The following is a 27,872-nucleotide window of genomic DNA, read 5'->3' on the forward strand; positions in this document are numbered from 1 at the left end:
GAATACAGGAAGAGTCCTTACAACTCAATAATAAATCATGTACACCTTTAAAGGTATGTATGACCACACTTAGAAAGCCAATCGTATCTATTCAGGAAAACAGAACAAAGGGCTCATAGAGGCAGGAGAGTCTGGGAAGAATGACAGAGAAGAGAGAGCTGAAGAAGGGATGCCCTCATTCTGTGGGAGTCTCAGGCTCACTGCTGAGCTGTGAGTGTGTGGGACCATTTCAAAGGCTTTGGGAGCTCAATGATGTGATCTACTGCTCAGGTCCCAAAATAACCTGTAACTAGTGCATGCCTGGGCCCCACAGCAGCAGAGGAATGGGGGGATGATTAAAACGATGTTGGAATCACTGTGTACAGAATGTACCACTGTGCCGACTCCCTGCCAGAACAAAACAAAACAAAAAAAACCTCAGCGTTTTCCAAAGGACTCCAAGTCTCACAATATAGTACTCAAATTGTCCAATGTTCAATCAAAAACTATTTGGCATGAGAGAGACTGCAGAAACATGATCAGTCCTCAAGAGAAAAAGCAATCAACAAATAAACGCCAACTCCAAGATGACAGATGACAGAATTACCAATTTTAGAGAAACTATTTTAACTGTGGTAGAGGAAATGAAGTGAAAACCTCTTGAAATGAATGAAAAGGCAGAAATTCTTAGCAGAGACATGGAAACTGTATAAACTCTAAAACTAAAAAAAATCAAATAAATATTAAGTAATATTTAATACATTTAATTAATAAATAAATTTAATAAATTAAAAGTGCACTGGTTGGGTCCAATAGCAGAATGAGGGTGACAGAAGAAGATGTCTAGGGACTTAATAGCATAGATATTATCTAATTGGAGAGTGAAAATTTAAAAATTAAAGAAAAATTGGAAGAATTGAAAAAAATCTAAAAGACCTATGGAGCCATACAAAATTGTCTCATGTTAAAAGATACTGAGAACCCATGAGAGGAGAAAGAGACTGAGGTAGAAAACATCTCTGAAGAAAACTATAGCTTAAGATTTTCCCCAAACTTGGTGGAAGACATACGTTTAGAGATGTAAATAGTGCTATCTGTTTGGTTATTCACACACACACACACACACACACACACACACACACACACACACACACACGATGCCATACAGAGTGTTCATCCAAAGGTGAGAAAAATAAGTAAAATGAAGACCTAACTATGAAAAAAGAAAAATAATGTCATCATCATCCCCTTTTGAGAGATGTGACAGCTATCAGCATCTTTAGTTTGTAGTGTTTTAATCCCTTCCCTAATTCCAGCAGAACAAGGAGTCACTAGCACTATGAGAGTCAACAAATAGGTCCATCTACCAGTTCTAAATGAAGAAGCATTTTCCACCTTAACTGTGCTTTGATTTTTTTGGCCAGAAAACAGAGGCAGAGTCAGGTGTAGCGATGCATTCTGAAATCCTAAGATTCATCTTATATGGTCATATATAGTTTTTGAGCTTTTCTGTTCATCTGATAATATTATCCTAGACATATACTAATTATTGCAAATAAGGGAAACCATGGGACCTATATGTCTTTGGGTCTGGCTTACTTCATTTAGTATGATTTTTTCCAAGTCTTTCTATTTCATAACAAATGAAATAGTGTCGTTCTTTCTGATGGAGGCATAGAATTCCATTGTGTATATATACCACATTTTCTTGATCCATTCATCCACTGAGGGGCATCTGGGTTGGTTCCATATCTTAGCTATGGTAAATAATGCTGCAATAAACATAGTTATGCTGGTAGCTTTAGTCTGGCCTTGTTTGTGATCATTTGGGAAAATGCCCAGAAGTGGGCAAATGAACCCCAAGACATGGACACAGGTTTTTCTCTGTTGTTGTTTTTGTGATTTTTTGTTTCTTTTGTATGTTCTTCACCCTATGGTATATCCCCTGTTGTCACTGTATTTGATTCTGATGCCCTGCATTGTATATATCTAATTTGGGGAGAGGAAGGGAAATAACAAAATGCTGAAAGAAGGACACAGGATGACCCATTGCAACAATGAGACTCACAAGACACTATGTTGGAAATGAACTCTACAACTTTGGGGTGGGGAGGGGTGTGTGTGGGAGGAGTGGAGGAGGTGGGGAAGGGAAAGGATAGAGAAAAACAAAGGAGAAGGTAACAAAGCTGCACAAGAAATGTACTCATTACCTTACTCATGTAACTGTAAGCCCTCTGTACGGCATCTTTACAATAAAATAAAATTAAAAAAAAAGAAATCCTAAGACCTTAGAGCCTCAGGCAAGTGGGCCATGAATCTACTAAAATTTTTAAAAATTTCCTCTATGTGGCTTAAAAGGTGTGTGTGTGCATGTGTGTGTGTGTGTGTGTGTGTGTGTGTGTGTGTGTGTGTGTGTGTGTGTGTGTGTGATGCTGGTACAGGCCTAATTCACAGCAGGCACTCTACCACTTGAGCCATGCCTCCACTCTGTTGGTGGTGGTTTTGGGTTTTTTTGCTCATTAATTAGACATACATTCTCAAAGATTTTTATGTGTCAGCTGGCTTTGCATGGAGTTCTTTAGAGCTCAGCTTCTTGAATAGCTATGATTACGGCGTGAACCACTGGTCCCCAGCAACCTAAGGGAATTTTATAAAACCCTCTTGCACATTTCTGTAGCCTGTCAGATAAAAACTTTTGCCAAAATATAACTAGGTATGAAGACTGTAACTCCAGCACTTTGTAAATATTGACATGTTAAAAACAATATGATTGTATTGCTCTTTGAAATGCTTTTGATGATATCACCATTATTCAATTGTCATGACTGCTCATTAGCCACAAATTCTGCATGATCCTATTTTCTCCTTAAAGGTTCCTCTTCAGTCTTCACACTCTAACAGGGATGTCCTGGAATTTGTGTAGCTTATTATTTAATGACTTTTACTTGTCATCCTGTCATACTTGGCTGTATCAAAACACCTATTTACGTTTTCATTTTAATTGAAAGGTCAAGATATTAAAAAAAAACTCTTGAGGCCATTATCTTGGGATGTGACATTAAAGGAACAGAAACATTACATATGTTGATAGCTAGAAAGTAGTTTTAACTACAATTTTATCTCTTTTGAGCCCTTTTATCTTCTCATTATTTTATGCATGTATTGATAGGTATACATAGCAATAAAGTGAGTCAAAATGATCCTTAACTTGATGCATGTTTTTGTGACTATAATACTGAGAAACATAAATAGATGAAAATATATTTGTTATAGAAATGTCATTCAAAACTCCTTCCCAGTTTCATGCTAGACATCACAGGGTAGTGACCGAACAAACTATTTTCATTATCACTGTAAGGAGGATGTAAGAAAGGCAAATTTAGTGGGTATCATGCATCTGGATAATATGCGCCCATCATTGTCTGAGGAGGTTGCATAGACAGAAGTTAACTTATAAAAGAATAATGTTAGTAAGGCAAATAATTACTCTTTGTAGGCATGCCAAAACAACAGAATTTCCTCTAGTGGAAATGCTCTTGTGGAACAAGTCACTCTGACCTTAGCAAATTCATTTCAGCATTGTCCTAAAGGATCTCCTTTGAAGTGATTGGGAGACCTTTCTAACTCATTAAAAATGTTTTAAGATCCTAATATTTGATTTGTATGAGCCATGATTTTATCGTCTTTTTTATTGTCAAGGTGATGTACAGAGGGAGGGGTTATAGTTACATAAGTAAGGTAATAAGTGTATTTTTTGTCAAACTTGTTTCCCCTTCCCTCATTTTTCTCATACTCCCTCTCCCTCTCCAACCCCCCCACAAGTTGTACAGATCATTTCCAACATATTGTTTTGTGTATGTCACTTATCCTTTGTCTCACCATTCTGTTGTTTCCCTTCCCTTTCCTAATTCAAATAAATGTATATACAATACTAGGGCACCCAAATCAAATACAGTGACAACAGGGGATATACCATAGGGGGCAGAACATATAAAAGAAACAAAAAAAATCACATAGTACCTTAAAAGCAGCAGCAACAAAGAAAAACCTCTTGTGTCCATGTCTTGGAGTTCATGTCACTTAGCATCACCATTTTATTTTATTTTTTGGTTGTGGGGCATGAACTCTGGGCCTGGGCACGGTCCCTGAGCTCTTCAGCTCAAGGTGAGGACTCTATCTTAGGCCACTTCCTTAGCATCATCATCATATATGGTGATATGTACATAGCTTTTGAGCTATTCTGCTCATCTGCTAAGATTTTCCTAGAAGTATACTAATTATTGCAAATAAGGGAAACCATGAGACCTAGGTTTCTTTGGGTCTGGCTTACTTGACTTTATATGATTTTTTCCAAGTCTTTCCATTTCCTTACTAATGGCACAGTGTCATTAAATTTATATTTTAATACCATTCTATAATTTGACTAGATTGACAATCAGTTTTTGTTTTATAAAGAAAGATGTGCTTTTATAAAGCAAGATTTACTAGCAAATCTCTGCTAAGGCATTGGAATACATACTTCCTTGTTCCTAAAAACTAAATGAATGCTCTAAAATGTCCTCTTTTTTCCCTCTTCCCATCCCCTCTCTAGATTTTTCCAGTCGTGGATAGAACAATTTACTTAAATAGGTTAGGTTAGAGATAGACCTTCCAGTAAAATGGATGTTTAAGATGGATTAAACATAGGGCCTTCCTATGTAAAGAGAGAGGAGAGAAAACAACTGGAGAAGAGGGTGAGACACTCTCCTCTTTACATATGATAGACTGTTTGAGGACTGCTGACATTCAAGTTAGACACACAGATATGAGTTGCAACCTGCTGTGGTTTGAGTGTGTTTTGTCCTTGTCAAACCTCAATATAAAACAGTTTCTCAATGCAGAGTGTTAGGGAATGGGGCTTTTTCGGGGGGGGGATGATTAGTTTCTAGGAACCACCTCTCTTACAAATGGATTAATGCCTTTATAGATTAGGCCTTGCGAGACTAGGCCCCAAGACACAGAGGGAGTTTCTTCCAGATTGAGTTGTTACAAAGCAAGGTGAGGCCGCCTGCTTGGTCCTTGGTGCATGCGGCCACACTTCGTTCTACTTCTCAGTCATTCTGTGATATAGCACAAAACCCTCCTTTCACCTGCCAGAACTGTGTGCCAAAACAAATCCCTTTCTTATACTTTTCTCAGCCTCAGGTATGTTATTCTAGCAATGCAAAATACCTTAAGAAATGCTCCTCATTCTATATCATTTGAGAGTCATTGGCATTAGCAAGTCTATTTTTAAAGTCATTCATCACTGAAGATTTAGATATTCACCCACTTGCCCTTCAGAAGGACATCGGGAGAAAGAGGATTCCTATGAAGGCAGAGTCCATTCTGTAGCCAGATGGAAGATGGAAGATGGACGATGGAGAGGTAGCCACCACAGGAAACTTGAACAGCCAGAAAGAGCCCCATCAGGTACCAAAGTTCCCATTCCTACTATCAACATCTTACCAGGGAAGAGTTCAACCTATGAAAAGGTTGGAAAGAACCCCCTATTTTTAATCTGTCTAGATTTCCTTGTTTTGGGCATTTAAAAGATGATCATCGTAAAGTAGTTGTACCAAGGAGTTGCCATTCAACAAGACAGTTCATGAATACAGTGCATCTTAATCAACATCTCCGTTTCGACATTCTTCCCATTCCTCCCAACTTTACCCCTTGCCTCATGTTCTGTACATTTTAATGCAATCCCATGAGATCACAAGGATCTCTGGAATTTCCAAGAACACAAAAATGTGATCCTATATCACTGGCTTCTTTCTCTTAGCATAATGTCTTCAGATGTCCATGTTGTAGCAGGTAACAGAATTTAATTCCTTTTTATGGCCAAATACCATACTCTTTTATGGATATATCACATTTTACCAATCCATTCATCGATCAGCTTATGGACATTTGTGTGGTGTTCACCTTTAAGCTTTTATGAATACTACTGTTATGGACATTTGTTCAGGTTTCTGTATAGAGGACATGGGTTCACATTTCTCTTGAATTATTAACTTATGGTGGAACCACTAAGCCACATGGTAATTCTGTGTTTAACTTGAAGATCTTCTGTTTTTTGAAGAATAATGTTACTTTATATTCACAACGCCAATGAATTCCTTCACATCTCAGCACTTGTTATTATCTGACTTTTTTTGTTTTATCTATGTCTCTCTGGCTGGCCTTAAATTCACAATCCTTCTGCATCATTCCCAAAGTCTAGGATTACAACTGCGTGCCACCATGCCTGACTATTGTCTGACTTCGATTACAGCCATACCAGTGGGCAGGAAGTGGTATCTCACTGTGGTTTTGATTTGCATTTCCCTAGTAATAGTAATGGTAATGATGATAATGACAATAATTTACCTGATAAGTAATGATGCCGAGTATCTCGACATGAATTTTCTGGCCATCTGAATGTTTTCAGAAAAAATGCTTTTTCAAATCTTTTGCCCATTTAAATTTGGGCTCCTTATCGTTCTTATGGTTGAAATACTACAAATTCCTTTTTGAAGATTTGGCTTTTAAGCACAACTCTCTTCGTTATTAAGCTGTAGTTTTAAACCTGGTGATAGTTTCAAAGGTTCATAACTTACATTTACTTTGCATATTAGTTTAATACATACATAATTGATGCATTGAAACAAGACTGGAGAATCTAGCCAATTAATCCTTTCGAAAGTTTCTCTCTAGACTTTTCCTGGGTGAGAAAGTCTCGGACTTCTACCAGCAATGCAAATTTTCTCCTCTGGATTCTTTTTTAGATTCTCTCCCTCCTCCTCTAAGCTAAGAATCATTTTCACATTTTTTTTAATGCTTAGGGAGAGAAGAGGAAAGAATAATGCCAATATTTTGTTATTGGTAGAAAGTATATGAACTTCAAATTTCATGATTCCCAAACATGTGCATGCTGTCTTGGGCTGCTTTTTAAAAATTATTATTATTGTCAGTTGTAGGGCTTGAACTCAGATCCTAGGCACTGTCCCTGAGCTATATGCTCAAGTTGTAAAATTCTCTTCACTTTGAGCCAGTGCCACTTCTGGTTTTCTGGTGGTTAATTGGAGATAAGAGTCTCATGGACTTTCCTGCCCAGGGTGGCTTTGAACTGCAATCCTCAGATCTCAGCCTCCTGAGTGGCTAGGATAACAGGTGTGTGCCATCAGCTCTAGGTTCTTGGGCTGTTTTGATTGACAGCAACAAAACCGAGTAGCTCCTAATGAGACATAGGGACTCCAATGCCTCCTATCAACTACCTAGCTCTTCACACCAAAACTTTCCCAACCCTTGCTTCAATACTGAGATAAGAAATTAAGCTTGTTACTATAGATGAACAGCAGAAACCCACTTCCTACTAGCAAAATCCAATGATGATTATCCTCTTGGTTTCTCATAAGTCTCTACTTCTTTCCCTCTTTATCTTTAATAAACATTGATGGGCTACCTTGATTTTAGATTCATTTCGATTTGGGGATTTGTGGAACAATAAACTTTTTTTTAAAATAGGAAATATCTTCAAGAAGTCATGGCTTAACCATATTCAAACTATTGATTTAATTATTTCCAACACAGTTTTATTTCTTTTTGGATAACATGCCACAAATCAATTTCTAGGCAGTGCTGTGGGGATTACAAAATAAAACAGCAGCAGCAGCAGCAGCAGCAGCAGCAGCAGAAACAACAACAACAAAACCATCAACCCCAAACAAAAGATAAAAAGCCCCTACTTGCCCTGCATAGGATTCCAGCCTAGTCAGACTCCAGTCACCACAACTTTCCCCCAAGGTTACTGCTATGATTGTAATCCTACATGAAGTGGTCTTAGATATTTTCTCGCAAGAACGGTAAGGCAAAAAAAAAAAAATCATCATCATCATAATCATCATCATCCTTCCATGAGAAGAAACCTAGCAAAGCAATAAAGGAATAGCATTCTGCACCTAACTGATAAAACCCTTGGTGGTTAAGTTGCATGGACTTGTCTTCCCAGAAGCACCGAAGGTCCTTGACGGTTTTTTGCTGAGTGTTCCTCTCTGAATCCTACTTCAGTACCCCTAAATGCAGCGTTAAGACCTGCTAATCCTTGCTGCCTATGTGTAGAATAAATATTCTCCTCGCTGGGCCGGCAGGGCCGGCTACCAGCCCTAAAAAGGCCGACCAGGCGGGCGGTCACTTTGCTGAATCTCCCCCTCGCGCAGGCGGCCAGCGGCCGGGTACCATTTTCGGAGCGGTCCCTCCGTGCCTCAGTGGCTTTGGCATATTTGAGAAGTGAGTCATCGCCTCAAGTCAGGTTTGCAGGGCAGCCGGGTCAGACGCTTTCCATGCTCTTTCTTTCTGATCCCAGTGGCTCGGGTCAGATTCACCCCCCACCCCCCCCATGACACCCAGCCCTGCACCCCCCACCCTGCGACGCTTAGAGCTGAATGGGTGAGACCCCTTAAAGTTAAGACGGGCCTGGGGTGCAGCGGATCTCAGGTAGGACAGGCCGCAGCGGGTGGGGGACGGGGGACAGTCCAGAGAAACCCCTGCGCCCCCCTTCCTTCACCCCGCGCCCCCGTTGGTGTGCGCCTGGGGCGCTTGGTTATAGGCTAACCCAGATACAGGGAGCTACCTGCGCCCCCCAACCTAGGTGCTTGCACCCCCATGTCTGCAGGTTCTCTGCGCCCCCCCCCCCCCAGCACCCCGCGTCCCACGCCCGGCCCCGGGCCCGAGCTGGCTGCCTTTATTCCGGGCCGCGTCCCCACCCCATCCAGTGCGCGCAACTTGACAGCGAGCGCCGACCCCCAGGCGCCCCGACACCCGCACACCCTCACCCGCTTCCTTCCGGGGGGTCTTCCCCAAGCACGCAGGACCCCCCCACCCCATTCCCCCCCCTCCATACCTGCCACGATGCCCCGGGGGGGTCCCGTCCGCGGCAATGCAAATCCGGGCTGGGTCACTGGCGCCCTCCCCTTGACCGCCTCCTCCTCCTCCTCTTCCTCCTCCTCCTCCTCCTCCCCGATCGCGAGTCCGTGTCAGTCACGCTGCTCGCGGGGAGAGTCGCCGGCGGCTTCCGGGAGCTCCAAATACAGACAAGGCGGGGGGAGGGGGCCAAGCCACGAGGGTGGGGAGTGGAAATAAAGGGGAGCAGGAGGAAAGGAGGGGCAGATGGGCCGTGGGAGCAAAGAGAAGATGGGGAAAGACAAGGGAAGAGGGCGGCCTGCCAAGCGCGAATGCAATGAGTTCACCTCCTCAGGCCGTGCTGCAAAGAAGTCTAGAAGAATCTGGAGGCTCCTGGATGAAGGATGCACGGATAGGTTGGGTCCCCACTGACATGAATAACGAGGCTGGTCTGTCTCCCAGGCCCCAGTGTAAGGACAGAAGCCCAGGCAGGCGGGGTTAGAGTTTCTAAATCTTTTCGTTAAGTCTCCTCCTGCACGTCCATCTTGTGACAGTATATTAAAAATTATTCTACATAAAACAACTTCAAAAAGTTGTCTGTTTAGAAATAAATAAGACCGAATCCAACCAACTTCATCATTTAAAAAAAATGTGTCTCTGTAGTCCTTTCCATGTGTGTATGGATTATCTGTACAGAATTGGACCACTTTCTCTTTTGTTAATATTATTAAATGAAGAATATTGATTTTCCCCCAGTTTTCCCTGGAGTTTATTTCAACCTGATAAACTGGATACAAAGCTTTTCATTGAACGAATGCCAGGACAATAATTACAGACAAGAGAGGAGGTACAGATCTTAAAGCAAAGTCACCAGACAACCTACAGGAATTTCTGAAAAGCCAGTAATGACTGTTGTGGCTTTATCATAATCCCAGTTGTTCTGTTGGTCCAGTCCCACTGGTGAATGGAAATGGAAAACACCCAATGTTGTTGTTGTTGCTGTTTCCTCTTCCTCCTCCTCCTCCTCTTTTTTTTTGAAGAGCTTTTCCATCCCAAGGATGGAGCTGAGATGGAGGAATGAGGCGTTTCTACAAACATGTCTTTCTGAAGTCAAAAGTTCCAAGGAATATGTTACCAATGAACTATAGCAGTCGGTATTTTATTTTTTAATAAATCTCCAGTAGAAAATTATCAGTAGGTAATGTTAATCACTTGTTGACTCAAGAAAGATTTTCCTACAAATAGTTGATGACTTGTTATGTTGTACTGTTGTGGGCATTGGCTGTGCAGACTCTAAGCATAAACAGAATAAAATAAAAATATAATCCACCCTCCATACCCACCATTTCCACCTCCAAAGATTCAACCAATCACAGATAAAAATATTTTAAAAAAGTGTGTCTTCAATGAAGATGTACACATTTATTCTTGTCACTAGTCCCTAACTCTATAGTATAACAACTATTGACTTGATATTTACATTGGTTTGAATATTGTTAGTAAACTAGAGATTATTCACAGTAAATATGATGCATATAGATTATGTGCAAATATATTATATTGTTTTATATTAGAAATTGAACATTAGGTTGTGGGTATTTGGGAGGGTCCTTTAACCAATCTCTTAGGAACATCAAAAGAAGAATGGAATTGCTAAAACATTAAGTCTTTATCACATACCAGGCTCTCTCCCAAGCATTTTCCATCTATTAATTCACTATCGTTATGAGATGGGCACTATATAAAAAAACAAAACACAACAGGGAGGATTAGCTGTTTCCCCAAAATGACAAACAATATTGATTGGACTGAACACTCTGGCTGGATGTTTTGCTTCTAACCACCGTGTTTTACAGAGAAAAACAAGAATGGAGAAATACTATTGGATAATATCCTAATAGTTAATATAAGGTTAGATATTTGAACAATTGTGATGGAATTTGGTGTCTGTTCACCAAGAATTAACCTAGAAATGAAACTGAAATAGGCCACTTCTGTTGAGCTAATGTTATCAGGGATGAATAAACCAAAGAAAAATGGTAGAACTGTGCAATCATTCTTCCTGTTCACCTGAGATTGGTTCCAGGACTCTTACAGATACCCAGATCCTTAAGTTTTCAAGAACTTATATAAAATAACAAAATATTTGCACATGATGTACTTTCATTCTCCTGTATATATTAAACCATCTTTAAATTACTTTATAATGCCTAACATGATGTAAAAGGCTATATAGGCCGGGCACTGGTGGCTCACACCTGTAATCCTAGCTATTCAGGAAGTTGAGACCTGAGGATCATGGTTCAAAGCCAGGCAGGGCAGGAAAGTCCGTGAGCCTCTGATCTCCAGTAAACCACCAGAAAACCAGAAGTGGCACTGTGGCTCAAGTGGAAGAGCATTAGCTTTGGGCTGAAGAGCTGAAGGACAGTGCTTAGGCCCAGAGTTCAAGCCCCACGATCAACACACACACACACACACACACACACACACACACACACACACACACACTATAGTAATTGTATTGTATGGTTGAAGAAATAATGATGGAAGAACCTTGCACAAGTGCAAATTTTTGATCCACAATTGTTTAATCCATGGTGGAGGAGCCTGAGAACCTATAAGGCTGATGCTATACGTCAGGGTCAGCTATGAGAGACTTTGGCAGGGCAGGTGGGTAATATTCTCTTGAGTTCATAAGGTATGGATGAATTTGAGATATTGTAAGTCTTGCCCTATCTCTGCAAAATACTAAGTCATTTGACAAGTGTTAATAGCAAGCCATTGGGTGGTGGTAGTGGTAAGGGAGGTGAGCACATTCTTTCATTCTTTCTTCTCAAAGAGGGAACCCTGGCAATTCAAGCCTTTCATCCTGACCTTCCTGGGTTCCATTGGAAAAAGAGCACTGCAAGTTTGTATCAGAGAAGGGAAATACCCTAAAGATAAATTTAACGTAGTAAAACTTATTGCTATGTAAAGACCTTCTTTTAGACAAGGTCTTGCTACTTTGCTTAGGCTAGGTCAAACTTCTAGGTTCTTGTGATTTTTCCACCTCAATCTCTACAGTAGTGAGAACTTGCAACCTGATTTTTTTTCCTTTTTCTGCATTATGAATTGTGCTGAGATTTCATTTGATGGAGCAGTTAGAAAAGATGGCTATGGCCACCTTCAGAGCAGCCTTACCCTCCTCCCTCCACCACTGCTGATAGGACAAGCCTTCTTTGGCTACAAATTGGTTCTTAGTACAGTACTTGGATGGCAGCAGCACACTGCCTCTTTTTTTTTTTTTAGTCCTAATGTGAGGACTTAAAAAAATCTTTTTATTATTATTCTAAAGGTGATATACAGAGGGATTATAGTTACATAAGTCAGGTAACAAGAACATTTCTTTTTGGAAAATGTCACTCCTTCCCTCACTTTGTCCCAGTTTTTCCCTCCTGTTCCCACAAGTTGTATATAGTTCATTTTCAACATAGTATCTAGTGAGTACCACTGCTGTATTTGCTTATCCTTGGTTCCTCGTGTATATGAAGATTCTTAAGTCATCACTGAGATGCTGGGGCTGGGGAGGGATAGGGACAGAGGGAGAGTGAATGAACTATAAACAGAAGAAAGCAAATATGAGCAATGGTAGTTTTCCTGGCAGGACTTAATCTCAGGCACTTCAGACACTAAAAATGAAACTTTGCCTTTGTCTAGGAAAGAAATTCGTAAGCTCAGAGCTTTGGATAGACTTTTTTCTTGGCTTAAGTTTGTAATCCTAGGTACTCAGGAGGCTGAGACCTGAGGATCGCGGTTCAAAGCCAGCCTGGGCAAGAAAGTTTGTAAGATTCTTATCTACAATTAACTACCCCAAGAAGAGCTGGAAATGGTGCTATGACTCAAGTGGTAGAGCACTATCCTTGACCAAAGAAAGCTCCAAGATAGCCCTCAGACCATGAGTACAAGCCCCAGGACGGGCACAAAAAATAATTTTGATGTTTAGTTTTTTATACCAATTGTATATATTTATGGGATACAATGTAACTTTTCAATTCAAGTATACATAGCAATTAATGATCAGATTGGGGGCAACTGGTATACCTATCATCTCAGACATCTACTAATTCTTTGTTGTGGGAACATTCTAAAGCCTCTTTATTGGCTATTTTGAAATATTCAGGTAAGCATCAGCCATCGTCTTCCTAAGGTGCTGTAGAACATTAGAAGCTATTCTTCCTATCCTTTGCTCCCTGTACCCACTAGCATTCATTTGCATTAGTGATTTAAGTTTGTGTATTAATCTGAGAAGTTTTTAAACTATTTTCAAAAGTGATCTACAAGTAAAAGCTAATCAAAATGTTATCATTTCCCAAAGTGAAAAACAGAAAAGTGGTTCTTTGCTGCCTTTTCTTTGTGAGTCTCTGCATGTGAGCAGCTCAAAACCAGCAGATTCACCTAGGCAAATTGTGCTTTACATGTTTAATCCCTGGGGACTCTCTCCCTTTCATAAGGGGCACCTTGAGATGGCCTTAGCCTAACCCCAGGGGAGATCTGGCTAATTCCAGATACAGCAGTGGTCACAGGGGAAGGGTTAGAAGCATCCAAAAAGAGGAAGGAGCTTGCTGGCCACTCAAACCACATTGTGTGTCTTCAGTAACCCACTCTATGGATAAGATTCCCCCTTCACAAACATTTCATGTAATTAGACATGGATAAGTCAGCCAATTTTTACAAACTTTAAAAAATTCCACTGACTCAGTGGCGCTCATTTCATCCTTCTTTGAACTTCTTTGAAATTTACAGTTGATTCATTCAGTTGGATGCTAGTTCCCATGACATTTCTTCCTTTTTGGCATCCATTATCATCTCCTAGTGGGTTGTTGACAAGATATCTAGGTACTGGGAACACCCAGCTACTCACAGTGTCCCTAATCAGGGACATTTGTTTGTGTAATAAGAGAAATTCCTACTTAAAGTCAGGACTTAGAGAAAGTCAGGACTTAGACCATACGATCTAGTGCCCAAAGTATTTTTTAGAAGTCCTAATTTTTTTAGAAACCCTGATCCTAATGGGAAGAAATAAAATAACAGAGAATTGAAAAGAGAATTAATGAACAATGGAAAGTCACATGTAAAAGTTTAGGGGCAGTCCATGGAAGATATTACCCAATAAAGTTCAAGAGACCTTTTGGCCAATTGGAACTCAGAGTGAATAAACAAGAAACCACCAGTATGAGATTTAAGCCTTATACTTTCATTGCAATGAGGCTTTGGAAGAGGTAATTGCCTGATGACAATGAATAGACAAAAGTCTGTCAGGAAGAAGGCAAGCTTATTTATTTGCCATAGTATCTTAAAAGTACTGAAAATACTGTATAGAAAATATCTGTATGTACCATCCTAACACAAATTGCAAATAACTATATGCTTTTTCATGTATGTATCTTCTCTGTGATATATTTTATAGTTGTGAAGCCATAATGTATAGTTGAAACAGGGAATGATCCAGCCTTTAAAATTACATTTATTAAGTGGAATCTTCCTGGTTCTTATTTTATCTTAGTAGAAATAACTTCTCATGTTATAAACAAGGCAGCTTGACATGTCTGCACAATATATAGTTGCACACTGGGAGGCCTGGTGAAGGGCTGTCAAGAATTTAGCCAAATGGATGACCTTTTTAAAACAAACAAACAAACAAATAAATAAATGCTGAAATAACTACCTATCTGGCACACAGAAGGCTCTCAGTAGATACTGGTTAACTAAATATTGTCACATTTAATAGGAAGGGAACAATCTGAAGATATGTATTGTGTAGAAGAAAATTTAAGAACCTTCCCTTAAATTTCAAGCAGTAATTGTGTCATTGTGCTATTACAAATTAAATATTGTGTATTTGTACTAGTTACTTAACATGTATCAAGTAACACTAAGGTTTTGGGTTGGTTTTCAGAATATTTTGGGGGAGTTGAACTGAGGGCCTGTGTATTGACTTTGACCTTTTGGGCTCAAGACTAGCACTCTCCTACTTGAGCCACAGCTTCATTTCTGACTTTTTTGGTGGTTAATTTAAGATAGGACTCTCATGGACTTTATTGTGTAGGCTGGCTTCAAAATGTGATCCTCAGGTCTCAGTCTCGTGAGTATCTAGGATTGAAGGCATAAGCCACAGGTACTCTGTAAAAGTAAACATTCTGTGTGTGTGTGTGTGTGTGTGTGTGTGTGTGTGTGTGTGTGTGTGTGTGTGTGTGTGTGGACAGAGAGAGAGAGAAAGAGAAAGAGAGAGAGAGATTAAAGAGTAATCTAATCTGTACCTTCATGGAATTTCTAAGGCAGCAAGTGGAAACATTTCCAAACAATAATTCTCTCTCCAGCCAGGTAGATTCCTAGCCAGGGCACTTAGAAACATTTTACAAAGAACTACTCTGCATATCTAAGTTTCGTCTGACTTTGTTCAACAGGCATCAACAAACAGGAGGAATTAACTTCAAGTAATTCTCCTGTCCCGAGATCTCATACCTGGTAAATAGTACTCCATTGAATTGTATGGGTTCCTCAGTTTTGGGATGTAATCTGGATTGTTTTGTAATGGCCGTTAAATAAGGATGATTTAATCAAATCCTGACATTCTAGGAGTTTTGTTGACAGAATACAGTTGTTGCTCATCAATTGCAAGGGATAGAATTCTGTGCTATTTAGGTGTTTCATCTTGGGGCTAGGACTGGCTATGATCCAACCACCATTACTGAGTTCTAGTCAGAGCAGTGAGCATTTGTTCCTTCTTCGCTCCTCTACGCCTCCTATCCAGATTAGCTCCATCATCTTGTGACTAAAGGAGAAAATAACTCCCCAGCTGTCAGTGGCTCTCTCAGCTGCCAGCATAAGAACTTGATCCCACTGGGGGAAATTCCTGAGTTAAGGAGAGTCAGCACACACATTTGACTACAACATGCATGCTGAGGGTTGGGACAGTGAGGGGAGTATTTCTGGAGACACTGGGGGTGCCGACTGGGACAAAAAAGGAGAGGGGACTTTCGGTTCCATATGGCTGTGTGTGAGTCAGGAGGCCATGGAAGATGAAGAAGGAAACGACTATAGTGTTGGCTTATGTATTGTAGGCTTGGCTCTCAGATTGTGGTGCTATTGGGATGTGGTGGAACTTATAGGAGGTGGAGTCTGATGGGAGGAAGTTAGATCCTTGGGGGTGTGCCCTTCAAGGGGACATTGGGACTTCTACTCTGCCATGCACTTGCTCCATGATGTACTGGGGCTACCACAGGCCCAAAGCAATAGGCCAAATAACCATGTACTGAAGCCTCTATAATGAAGCCAAAATAAACTTCTCTTCCATATAAGTTATTTATTTACTTATTTTTGTCAGTAATGGGTCTTGAACTCTGGGCTTAGGCACTGTCCCTGAGCTCTTCAGCTCAAGGCTAGAACTCTACCACTTGAGCCACAGAGCCACTTCTGGTTTTATGCTGGTTAATTAAGAATCTCACAGACTTTCCTGCCAGGCTAGCTTTGAATTGTGGTCCTCAGATCTCAGCCTTCTTCTTATTTTTTTTAAATTTATTTTTTTGTCAGTCAGGGGGCTTGAATTCTGGGCTTGGGCGCTGTCCCTGAGCTCTTCAGCTCATGGCGAGCTCTCTACCGCTTGAGCCACAATGCCAATTCTGGTTTACTAGTGGTTTATTGGAGATAAGAGTCTCATAGACTTTCCTGTCCGGGCTGGCTTTGAACCGCGATCCTTAGATCTCAGCCTCCTGAGTAGCTAGAATTACAGGCATGAGCCACTGGTGCCTGGCAGATCTCAGCCTTCTGAGTAGCTAAGATTATAGGCATGAGCCACCAGCACTAGACCATATAAGTTGATTTTATTCAGTGTTTTTGTTACAGTGTTGGAAAGCTTAGTAACACAGAAGTATGCTGTCCAGGCCAAAGATGGCAACCTATGGTGACAGAAGCAGAAAGATGTAGGCTGCACGTGTCTCCAAGTAAGTAATGGGACCAGGCTCAGGCTAGAACAAAAACTTTCAGATCCACCACCCATGACAATGGAAAGGTCAACATGCAACTACATGCATTCTGAAATCTAAATGGAAAGAGCTTAGAGAGCTATTAAAAAAAACTTTAAGAATAATAAAGGCACACATGTGTAATTGTGCATTTTGGGAACCTGAATGAGCCCTTAAAATACAATTTATAGAGTTGTGAATCTCTTATCAAAAAAAACAAAAACACAAAAAATTGAGGTAAGGTGCTGGTGGCTCCCAACTGCAATCCTAGTTATTCAGGAGGCTGAGGATTGCAGTTCAAAGCCAGCCTGAGCAGTAAAGTCCATGAGAAGCTTATTAAGTATTAATTAATTATTAACAATTAATTAACAGTCCAATTAATAATCTAATTAACCACCAAAAGGCTGGAGGCTTAAGTGGTCGATGCTAGCCTTGAGCAAAAGCAGCTCAGGGACAGTACGCAGGACAGAGCTCAAGCTCCAAGACTCAGATGTGTGCGTGCGTGCACACACACACACACACACACACACACACACACACACACACACACACACAAACTTGGGACTAGAAGTGTTTCAGAGTTGTTAGGTTTTTTTTTTTTCCTTCAGATTTTGGAATATTTGCACATACGTACTGCACTACCTTGAAGGTAAGACCAAGTCTAAACACAAAACTCATTTGTTTCATATATAACATAGGTACACAATTTGAAGGTAATTTTGTGCAGTATTCTTAGTGTGCCTGCTTTTGTGACTCTCCGCATAATGTCAGATGTGGAATTTGTCACTTTCAGCATTGACTTTTGTACATTTTGGGTTTTGATGGTTCAGACTGGTCATAATGTATGAGGCAGATGGAAACAAAATCAGTGGCATCTTGGTAAAATATCTAAGAAGGTGCTAAACACAGCAGGACAGAAGTCAATAAGTGGAAGAAAATTTGTTTCTAGTGTTTGAGCCAGTAGAGAAGAAAAATCCTGAGGGCTAAAAATCTAAGTTGGCCCTAAAAAAGTGAAGCAATTATTTTCTTACTTCTCACAGATGAAGCAATGAAAAGCTATTCTTTAGTCACAGTCTTTAGTCAGAGTCTTGTTTGAGTTACAACAGCTGCATAGAGATCTATAAAACGAAACCAAGGCTATGCCCTGAACTAAAACACACACACAAACATAAACACAACAAAAAGGAAAGAAAGTCTCTAGACGTGACAGTTACCATTCAAACATGCTCAGTGCTTCTAAAATCCTAAGTGTACGCCTAAACTTTTGTTTCTATCTTTGCATGTTTATTTAGAAGGTGATTTTTGACAACTTCCATTTGTGTGAAGTTGGATGTGATTTCTAATGAAGTGTACAAGGAAAAGTCATTACAATTATTAGCCTCTTGTAATCTAAAAACAATGGATAATTAGGAAATATTTTGTTATCAGTCCCTTGGTTCCTTTCTAACCAGCCTGTGAATAGAAAGAACTTCCTACACCATACTCTTCTCATTTATTTTGATCAGATCCTAAATATCCATTGAGAGATTTTTGGTCCCCACTCACCCCTCCCACAAGGCACAGAGTACTAGTTGTTAATGAGAGCAAAGGCTAACATGGATTTGTGTTTCCCAGGGCTGTTCAAAGCACAAGTGAGCACTCCATGGCCTCCCACAGAGTGGCCAAAAATAGACCATTTTCCATGGTCCAGTGGAAAACTGGCATTTATCAGTGGGAGAAGCTTATCCATTATGTAAGAGTACATTTAGTAGATAGTTTTTCAACTCTATAAAATCCAGACCAAGTGCCAAGATCCAGAATCTTTCTATGGTATCCAGAGCAATGAAGCCTTGAGCAAAAGCCTGTGTGCTGGAGTGGCTTGATCAGTATTTGCTCTGTGTATTTTTAAAAAGGCAGTCAGTACAGTTCAATCACTCTTGGAGTTCTTGGCTTTGGAATTAAATAGGTGTCAAACTCTCGTTGGTATTTTCACTTAGATCTCTTGTGCTCAAACACCTTCAACCACTCTCTTGACAACAGGGCTGCCCAAAAGGATTTTGGGATGATAGAAGGGCTGGTATTCAAGTTGACTGGAAAAGTTCAGGCGGATTTCTAGAATGTACTAGAGCATTCTAGAATGTTCTAGAAGAGTGTTCTAGAATTGTTTTGTCCTACATGGCAGCCACTAGACACATGTCTTTGTACAACCCACTTATGTGTCCAGAGTAGGCAAAGTTATACCGGCAGGAAGTCAATGTGGTTTCTAGAATCTGGGAAAAGAAGAAAATGGTGAATGACTGTTAATGGGCATGGCGTTTTATAGCGGGTTGATGAAAAGTTCTTAGAGTTAGGAAACTTAGTGCTTCTCACACAATTTTGTTACCATAATAAAGAAAATGGAATTGTCAATTTAAGAGCTAAGGGTGCTTTAGGTATAAGAATTGAATGTTTGAATTGTAGTACTGTCTATCAGAAGAAGAAAAACAATGTGACATGGAAAAAAATCAAAGATTTTTGGAATCACAAACAATTTAGTGATTAAAAAAGTTTTCTAGTTTCTATAAATACATCCAAATGAAGCTATATGATGAAAATATAGCACTAAGCCTAAATCAATACTACTGATCCCACAGAGAGATTTACGTGGCTAGCCTCTGCACCTCCACTGCAGTTATACAAGTTCTGCCCTGTTACACAGAGAAAGGAAGTTTGAGAGGCTGTTTGATCACCTCCAGACTATGCTCTTCCTCAGCACTTCACATGGATAACTGAGAGGATCTAGGTTGCTTGGCCCCAGGAATGGAGGAATTGTTGCTACAATGCACTTCTGGAATGCATTAAAATAAATTCAGTTTATGCCTGTAATCCTAACTACTTGGAAGTCTGAGATCTGAGGATTGCAGTTTAAAGCCAGCCCAGACAAGAAAGTCTACACACACACACACACACACACACACACACACACACACACACACACACACACACACACACACACACACACACACACACACACACACACACACACACACACACCACACACCCTCAAACTTAAAACCAGTGAAGTGTATTGGTACTGGGACTTGAACTTAGAGCCTGGGCACTGGGCCTTAGTATTTTTGCTCCAGCCCAGCACTCCTCCATTTCCTTCTTCTTTATTGTTATTGTTGATGTTGATTGTGGAGCTTGAAGTTGGCCTGGGCACTGTCCTTAAGCTTTTTTACTCAAGGCTAGCCCTCTACCACTTTGGGCCACAGCACCAGTTCTGGTTTTCTGGTGGTTAAGTGGAGATAAGAGTCTCACAGTCCCTCACAGAGACTTTCCTGCCCTAGCTGACATTGAACCCTGATCCTCAGATCTCAACCTCCTGAGTAGCTAGGATTACAGGTGTGAGCCCCAGGCACCTGGCTCACTTCCAACTTTTTGGTGGTTAATTGGAGATAAGATTCTCATGAACTTTCCTGCCAAATCTGGCTTTAAGCTGCAATCCTCAGATCTCTACCTCCTGAGTAGCTAGGATTCCAGGCATGAGGCATTGGTGCCTGGCAAAACTGATGCTTTTTAATTTCACCTAAAAGCAAACAGATTCCAAACCCTTAATAACAAAAATACTAGAATTTCTAAAACCTTTTCATTTTCCTCCATATGAAGTTCTTATGGTGATAAAATACATCCAGTGTAATGATGATCACTTTAGGCACACATGTGAACACATCTGTGTTGTGCAAACACCACCACAGTAGGCAGCCAGGATGTTTTCATCTTTCCCACTGGAAACTCTGGCAACCCTTCATTCTGAACCCCCCTCCTTGCCATCCCCCAGCTGCTGACAAAAGTCATTCTATTTGATGTTTCTATCAATTTGGCCACTGTAGATATCAAATGGAAGTGGAATCATGTAATATTTGTCCATCTATGCCTGGGTGCTTTCACTTAAGCATAAATTCTCCAAGTTTTATCCAGTTTGAGGCCTATGTCCAAATTTCTTTCCTTTTAAGGCTGAGTAATATTCCACTGATTGCATAGATCATATATTCTCATTGATATCTTCATTGATGACCACTTGAGTTGCGTCTACCTTTGGCTGCTGTCAATTAAGCTGCTCCAAACACTGACAGTGCATGTATTTGTCTAATCCTCTGATATATATATATATATATATATATATATATATATATATATATATATATAATCTAGAAGCGGAATTACTGGATTGTATTATAATTTTATGTGTAGTATTTTTATTTTCGCTGGTACTGGGGCTTGAATTTGGCGTGCTGTTACACAGTATTTTCTTTCACAGCTAGCACTCTACCATTTGATCCATAAGCTTTGTTTTTTCAGGTCATTTTGGATAAAAACTCCTAGGATTTGTCTGCCTGGACTAGCGTTGGACTAGGATCATCACATCTCAGCCTTCCAAATAGCTAGAATTATAGGTATGAGCCACTGGTGCCAGCTGTATGTAGTATTTTTATAGGGATTGCCATACCATTTCCCACAGAGACTATACAATTTTACATTTCCACTAGCAGTGCCCACACATTCCAGTATTCCCAAATCTTTGACAATGTTATTATTTTCTTTTTTTTTTTGTTCATTTGTTTATTTTGTGGTCCTCTTTTCCTCCCTAATAGCTTCTCTTTTACTTTCAGGTCCTGTTTTTAAATTTTTTTTAAATTAATTATGTAATTATATAAAATAGTAAATGGAAGATTATGAAATATTTAGAAAGTTTTATATAATAACTACACCTTAGTTTTCACATGAGAGCATTATGTGATACTTATTTTTTGCTGTCTAGCTCATTTCGCTTAACCTGATATATTCCAGTTCCATCCATTTTCCTGCAAACCACATGTGTATTTTCATTCATCTTTACAAGTGAATAATGCTCTCTTCTGTTTATATGCCATCTTTTTCTTAATCTTGCTTATTTTGACTGGCACTTGGACTGATTCCATCTCGTGGCATGGTGAATGGTATCTCAATAAGTATAGGTGTGTGTAGATGTTCTTTTGTATGTTGGCTTCATTTCCTCTGGATAAATATCCAGGTATAATATGGAGCATTCTTAGGGTTTTGAAGAATCTCCATACTGTTTTCCATAATATGTAGACTAATTTATATTAGCCAAATAGTGCATAAGAGTTCCTTTAATACATAGTGTCACAAATGACTTTAACTTCTTACAAAACATTTTCTTGCATTGCACTCACAAACTGACATGTTGAACTGAAACCCCTGTATCCAACTACTTAAAGATAACTTTAAAAATCTCTAAGAATAATAAAAAAATTAATAAGTGGGGAAAATAAATTATCCCTAATGAGATTATCTAAAAATAACACGGAAGTCTATCATTCTCATTTCTATATAGTTTAAGATACTTTAAAGAGGCACAAAGTAAGTTGAATTAAAAAAAAAACTAGAATGAACTACTTGGAGAAATGATTTATTTCAGAGAGAATTTTTGAGATGATTTCAAACTTGTGAAACAATGTAATTACATAATACTTTAATAGAGCTATTCAGTTGTAGTGATAGATAGGCAATTTTCTCATTCTGGGAGTTTTGTTAGCTTTCAGTATTTTGAAATTTAACTTTGTCTTGCGAAGTGATAAAGCTGGCATAAATGTGTCAAGGGATGTTCTCAGTAGTCCTATAAATTGGAAAAGCAGAGGTTAGTGCTAGAGTAGCTATGCCCAATAGCTTAACCAAAGATGTGAAGGACCTCTGTTATGAAAGCTTTAAAAATCTAAAAAAAGAAATGAAAGTAGACTTAAGGAAATGAAAAAACCTTCCATGCTCCTGGATTGGGAAGGATTAACATAGTAAAAGTGGCAATACTGCCCAAAGCTGTCTACAAATTCAATGCAACACCCATTAAAAACCCAACAACATTCTTGAATAATATAGAGAAAACAATCTAAAAATTCACATGGAATAATAAAAGACCTCGGATAGCAAAAACAATCCTTAGCAAGAGAACAGTGTTGGAGGAATAGCAACAGCAAACTTCAAACTCTATTTCAAAGCCATAGTAATGAAAACAGCTTGGTTCTAGCACAAGAATAAGTCTGAGGACCAATGATTAGAACAGAAAACCCACAAATAAACCCATAGACCTATAGCTGCCTAATATTTGTTAAGGAAATCAAAAGCACAGGATGGAAGAAAGGTAGCTTTTTTAACAAATGGTGCTGGAAGAATTGGCTATCCACATGCAGAAAACTGAAGCTAGATCCTTATGTACCAAAATCAATTCAAAATGGATCAAGGACCTCAATGTAAGGCCAGATATTGTGAAAGTATTACAGGAAGGGATCAGGGAAACAATAGGGCTCCTGGGAACACGTTGAAACTTCCCAAGTAAAGATCCAGAATCCAAACAAATCAAAGAAGGGCTGGATAAATGGGATCACATCAAACGAAGAGTTTCTGCATGGCAAAGGACATAGCTAGCAAGATAAATAGAAAGCCTATGGAATGGGAGAATTTTTTTTTACTGATACATCAGACAAGAGCCTTATCTAAAATATATTTAGAGCTCAAAAAATTACCCCCCCTCTCAAACAACAACCCAATTAATAAATGGGCTAAAGACTTATAAAGATGTCTCAGAAGGGGCTGGGAAGTTGGCTCAGTGGTAGAGCGCTTGTCTTGCATGCCTGAGGCCCTGGGTTCGATTCCTCAGCACCACATAAGCAAAAAGAAAAAAGCCGGAAGTGGCGCTGTGGCTCAAGTGGTAGGGCACTAGTCTTGAGCTGAAGAGCTGAGGGACAGTGCTCAGGCCCAGAGTTCAGGCCCCACAACCGGACCAAAAAAAAAAAATGTCTCAGAAGAAGAAGTAAGAATGACCAACAGACACATGAAGAAATTTTCAACATCTCTGGTCCTAAATGAAATGCAAATCAAAAACATTGAGATTCTACTTCACCCCGGTTAGAATGGCCATTATCAAGAAAACTAACAATAACAAATGCTGGTGGTGATGTGGCCAAAAAGGAATACAACTACACAATTGGTGGGAATGTAAACTTGTTTAACCACTCAGGAAAGCAGTATGGAGGTTCCTCAAAGGACTAAACATAGAGCCCAGCAATCCCATTCCTGGGCATGTATTCACTAAAGCTACCAGCACATCCATGTTCATTGCAGAATTGTTTACCATAGCCAAGATATATAATCAACTCAGACACCACTCAGTGAATGAATGGATAAAGAAAATGCAATATATATACATATATATATATATATATATATATATATATATATATATATATACACAAACACAATGTAATTCTATGCTTCCATTAGAAAGATGATATTGCACCATTTGTAAGGAAATAGGAAGACTTGGGGAAAGTTTTATGAAGTAAGCCAGACCCAAATAAACACAGGTTGCATGGTTTCCCTCATTTGTAATTAGAATGTGCCTATAAATCTGTAAGTAAACACATTGGATGGTAAAAGATGAAAAATTATACTTAGACATGATAAATTATACAGGACTCTAAACATTCACAAAGTGAGACTAAAGGAGGCTATTCTTAGGATGTGCATATGATCGTATAAAATGATGCTTATCTAAATGAGCTCCAAGAAATGAAAATCAGAGTTTTTTGTTATTTTGCCTTGTTTCCCCCTTTGTTGTTGTTGTTTTTTAATTTCTGTACTTTTGTCTTGTATGTAAGTTTATCTCCTTTGGTGAGGGTAAGGGGAACACAGAAATGGGGGGAAAAGAGTGGACAAATGCAGCAGTGATCCTCACTAGACACTGTGCACTATGTTGAAAATGAACTATGCAATTTGTGGGGGAAAGGAAAAAACTTGGAGAAAACAAGGGAAGAGGTGACATTCAAAAAGAAATATACTGGGTGAGGGGGCGAGAGGAGGATGGGAAGGGATGGGAAGGGGAAACAAAGGAGGAGGCTACAATGCTTGATAAGAAATGCACTCATTATCTTGCCCATGTAATTGTAACCCCTCTGCACGCTATTTTCACAATAAAAAAAGACATATATTCATTATCTGATGGATGTAAACTGTAACCCTTTTGTATATCACATTTATAATAATGATTTAAAAATAATAATATCACACACACACACACAGAAGAAATGTAATGGGAGACATGGGGACATGGCTCAAGTGCCAGAGGGTGTGGCTCAAGTGTAGAATGCTGACCTAGCAAGTACTAACTAAGCCATAAGTTCAAATCCACTACGACCAAACAATGAAAAGTAAAAAAAATTAATAATAAAAGCAAAAAAGTGTGTGTGTGTGTGTGTGTGTGTGTGTGTGTGTGTGTGTGTGTGTGTGTGTGTGTGTGTGTGTGTGTATGTGCAGGTACTAGAGTTTGAATTTGAAGCTCTTGGCACATTAAACATTGGTTACAAGCACTCTAGATCTAGTTAACAATATCACACTATAGTTAAAATTCAACCAAGTTGTTTCTTTTTCTAATGAGTCTACTCTTAGGGTGTTAGCTGTCATCATTCTGCTTGCTCTATGATTTAGACTACCAATGATACAGGCGGTAACCCCAAACTCACTCAGTAAAGAGGGTGTGTGTAGAAAGAGTCAAGAACACCAATTTTTCAAGGTGGAAGTAGACTTTTAACTTAATCTGATTGGACAGACATGGATTGGACAGATTGGATAGCATGGAAATTTTCAATCTGGCTGAGAAAGTAGTAATTTAGTTTTCAGGAAGACAAAGAGGGAGTTGTAAATGGGTGTTAGAATATCTGGCCAAGAGTTTCTGTCCCTCTTTTCTCCTAAGGAATTATCAACCCTTAAATAATAGATGTTAATGCAGTAGATGAAATGGTATGGAACTACTGGTGTAAATAACTTACAGAGGAAGAGGTATCATGGATACTAAAATCATTTTAAAAATATAAAATGATGTTTCTTTTCTTTTTTTTTTAAACAGCCATATAACTTTAATTGCTCTTAAGGTTTCTTTCTACTAGAAAAAAATGAAGATTAGGCTTCACATTGATGGGAAAGAGCCTCAAGACAAATATTAGAATAGCTGCAATTCTCATTCTTAAAATACTTTTTCAGTAAGAAAGCAAATTTAGGCAGCTGACCAAAATAGTTGGCAAAAGTAGAGGAAAAAGAAACAAATGCTGCTTTATTTTAATGAACCAGGCCTAGGCTGGTCTTAAATACCTCTGTAAATCATTTATGGAAAAGGTGTCAAATGTTATAAGTATTTGCTTTTTAACTCTAAATGCCCAGCTAAATTTATTTCTCCATCTCCAAGTGAAGGAGTTTACTTGAGCCTGTTTATATATCTCTTTCCCCAGCCCCAAGTTCAATAGTTCCCATGTTGGAGGCTTGCATTTGACCCTTATAGTATCTTTTTTTCTTCTTCTTCTAGTACTGGACAATGAATCAGTGCCTTAAGAACTCTATTCAGAACTTTCATATTTTACTTTGGCCTCTCTTTGTAGCTAAAATGGCAGACATGTGCAACTGTACCCACCAGGCTAACGAAGTATTTATACAGCCGAAATTGGAAAGTACTATAAGTTGGTTACTTCAAAATCCAAATGATTTTCATTCTGGTAGATTCAATTCAGCACTTCTGAACAATTAAGAAAAAAATCTAAATGCTCAGTTTTATCATCCCAAATAATCAGCTATTTTTTTTAACTCCATGCCATTAAAAATGCAATAAGATGCTTCTTGTTATGAAATGGAAATGTTTTAAAAGAAAACAATGAGGGGCTGGGAAGGTGGCTCAGTGGTAGAGCGCTTGTCTTGCTTGCATGAGGCCCTGGGTTCGATTCCTCTGCACCACATAAGCAGAAAAAAAAAGCCGGAAGTGGCGCTGTGGCTCAAGTGGTAGAGTGCTAGCCTTGAGGTGAAGAGCTGAGGGACAGCGCCCAGGCCCAGAGTTCAGGACCTAAGACTGGAACCAAGAAAAAAAAAAGAAAACAATGAGCATTTTCTTTTCAGTAGTTTGGGGATGAGGGGGGGTTCCTAAAGCGTTGATGCATACAAAATCTTAGGGAAAGGGGAACCAATGCCACAGCAATACTCACAAGACAATATGTTAGAAATGATCGGTACAAATGTGGGGGCAGTGGGGGGAGGGGAAAGGGAGAAAAATGAGGGAGAGAGTAACAAGTTTTCAAACTTGTTACTTATGTAACTGTAACCCCTCTGTACATCACCTTGACAAAAAAAAAACCTTAGGGACCAGTGGTGAAGGGACTGTGACACTATTTATTAAACTATTTCCTGAACACTAGATAGTCTATGTTCTCAAATATTTAATAAACTCTGAACATTAATTATGCACAAAAAAATTTTTAGAAATAAATACAAGGTTTATTATATTGGTTAAAAGGCTTTCTGGGTGGTATTTCTTAAATTTGCTCCCAAGCACAAATAAACACTTCTACATAAATATTAGGTACACACCCTCCGTTGACTGAATTGGCTTAGATATTTTAAACTAAAAAGAGAAAATGATCCATAGAAGGATGACATGCAAATATATATTACAAATTTATTCTCCTATCCTTAAAAAAAAAAGAAAGGAAGCCAAACATTGGTGACTCATGCCTGAAATCCTAGTTACTCAGGAGGTTGAGATCTGAGGATTGTGATTGGAAGCCAGCCTGGGTAGGAAAGTCCGTGAGACTCTTATCTCCAATTAATCACAGACAGAGCGGAAAGTGGTTCTGTGGCTCAAATAGTAGAGGGCTAGCCTTGAGCAAAAGAGCTTAGGGACTGTGCCCAGGCCCAGGCCTGGGCGAGGGGGGGAGCAGGGGCAGCAAGGAAAAGAAAGGAAGAAATGGCCGGGCGCTGGTGGCTCACGCCTGTAATCCTAGCTACTCAGGAGGCTGAGATCTGAGGATCACGGTTCAAAGCCAGCCCGGGCAGGAGAGACCGTGAGACTCCTATCTCCAATAAAACCACCAGAAAACCGGAAGTGGCGCTGTAGCTCAAGTGGTAGAGAGCTCGCCTTGAGCTGAAGAGCTAAGGGACAAC

At 39.5% G+C, this 27,872-nt stretch overlaps 1 protein-coding gene across 1 annotated transcript in view; it reads right to left on the bottom strand.

The window, feature by feature from the left end:
• Cap2 (cyclase associated actin cytoskeleton regulatory protein 2) overlaps positions 1–8,988 on the bottom strand; it is a 123,830-nt gene extending 114,842 nt beyond the window's left edge. Inside the window, exon 1 of the mRNA XM_070024512.1 lies at positions 8,882–8,988. The gene's annotated coding sequence lies outside the window, so the exon portion shown is untranslated. The remainder of the gene's footprint in view (positions 1–8,881) is intronic.
• Between the last annotated feature and the right edge of the window lie 18,884 nt (positions 8,989–27,872).

Source organism: Dipodomys merriami, unplaced genomic scaffold (assembly GCF_024711535.1).
Source record: "Dipodomys merriami isolate MVZ:Mamm:240054 unplaced genomic scaffold, mDipMer1.0.p SCAF_16, whole genome shotgun sequence".
Lineage (NCBI taxonomy): Eukaryota > Metazoa > Chordata > Mammalia > Rodentia > Heteromyidae > Dipodomys > Dipodomys merriami.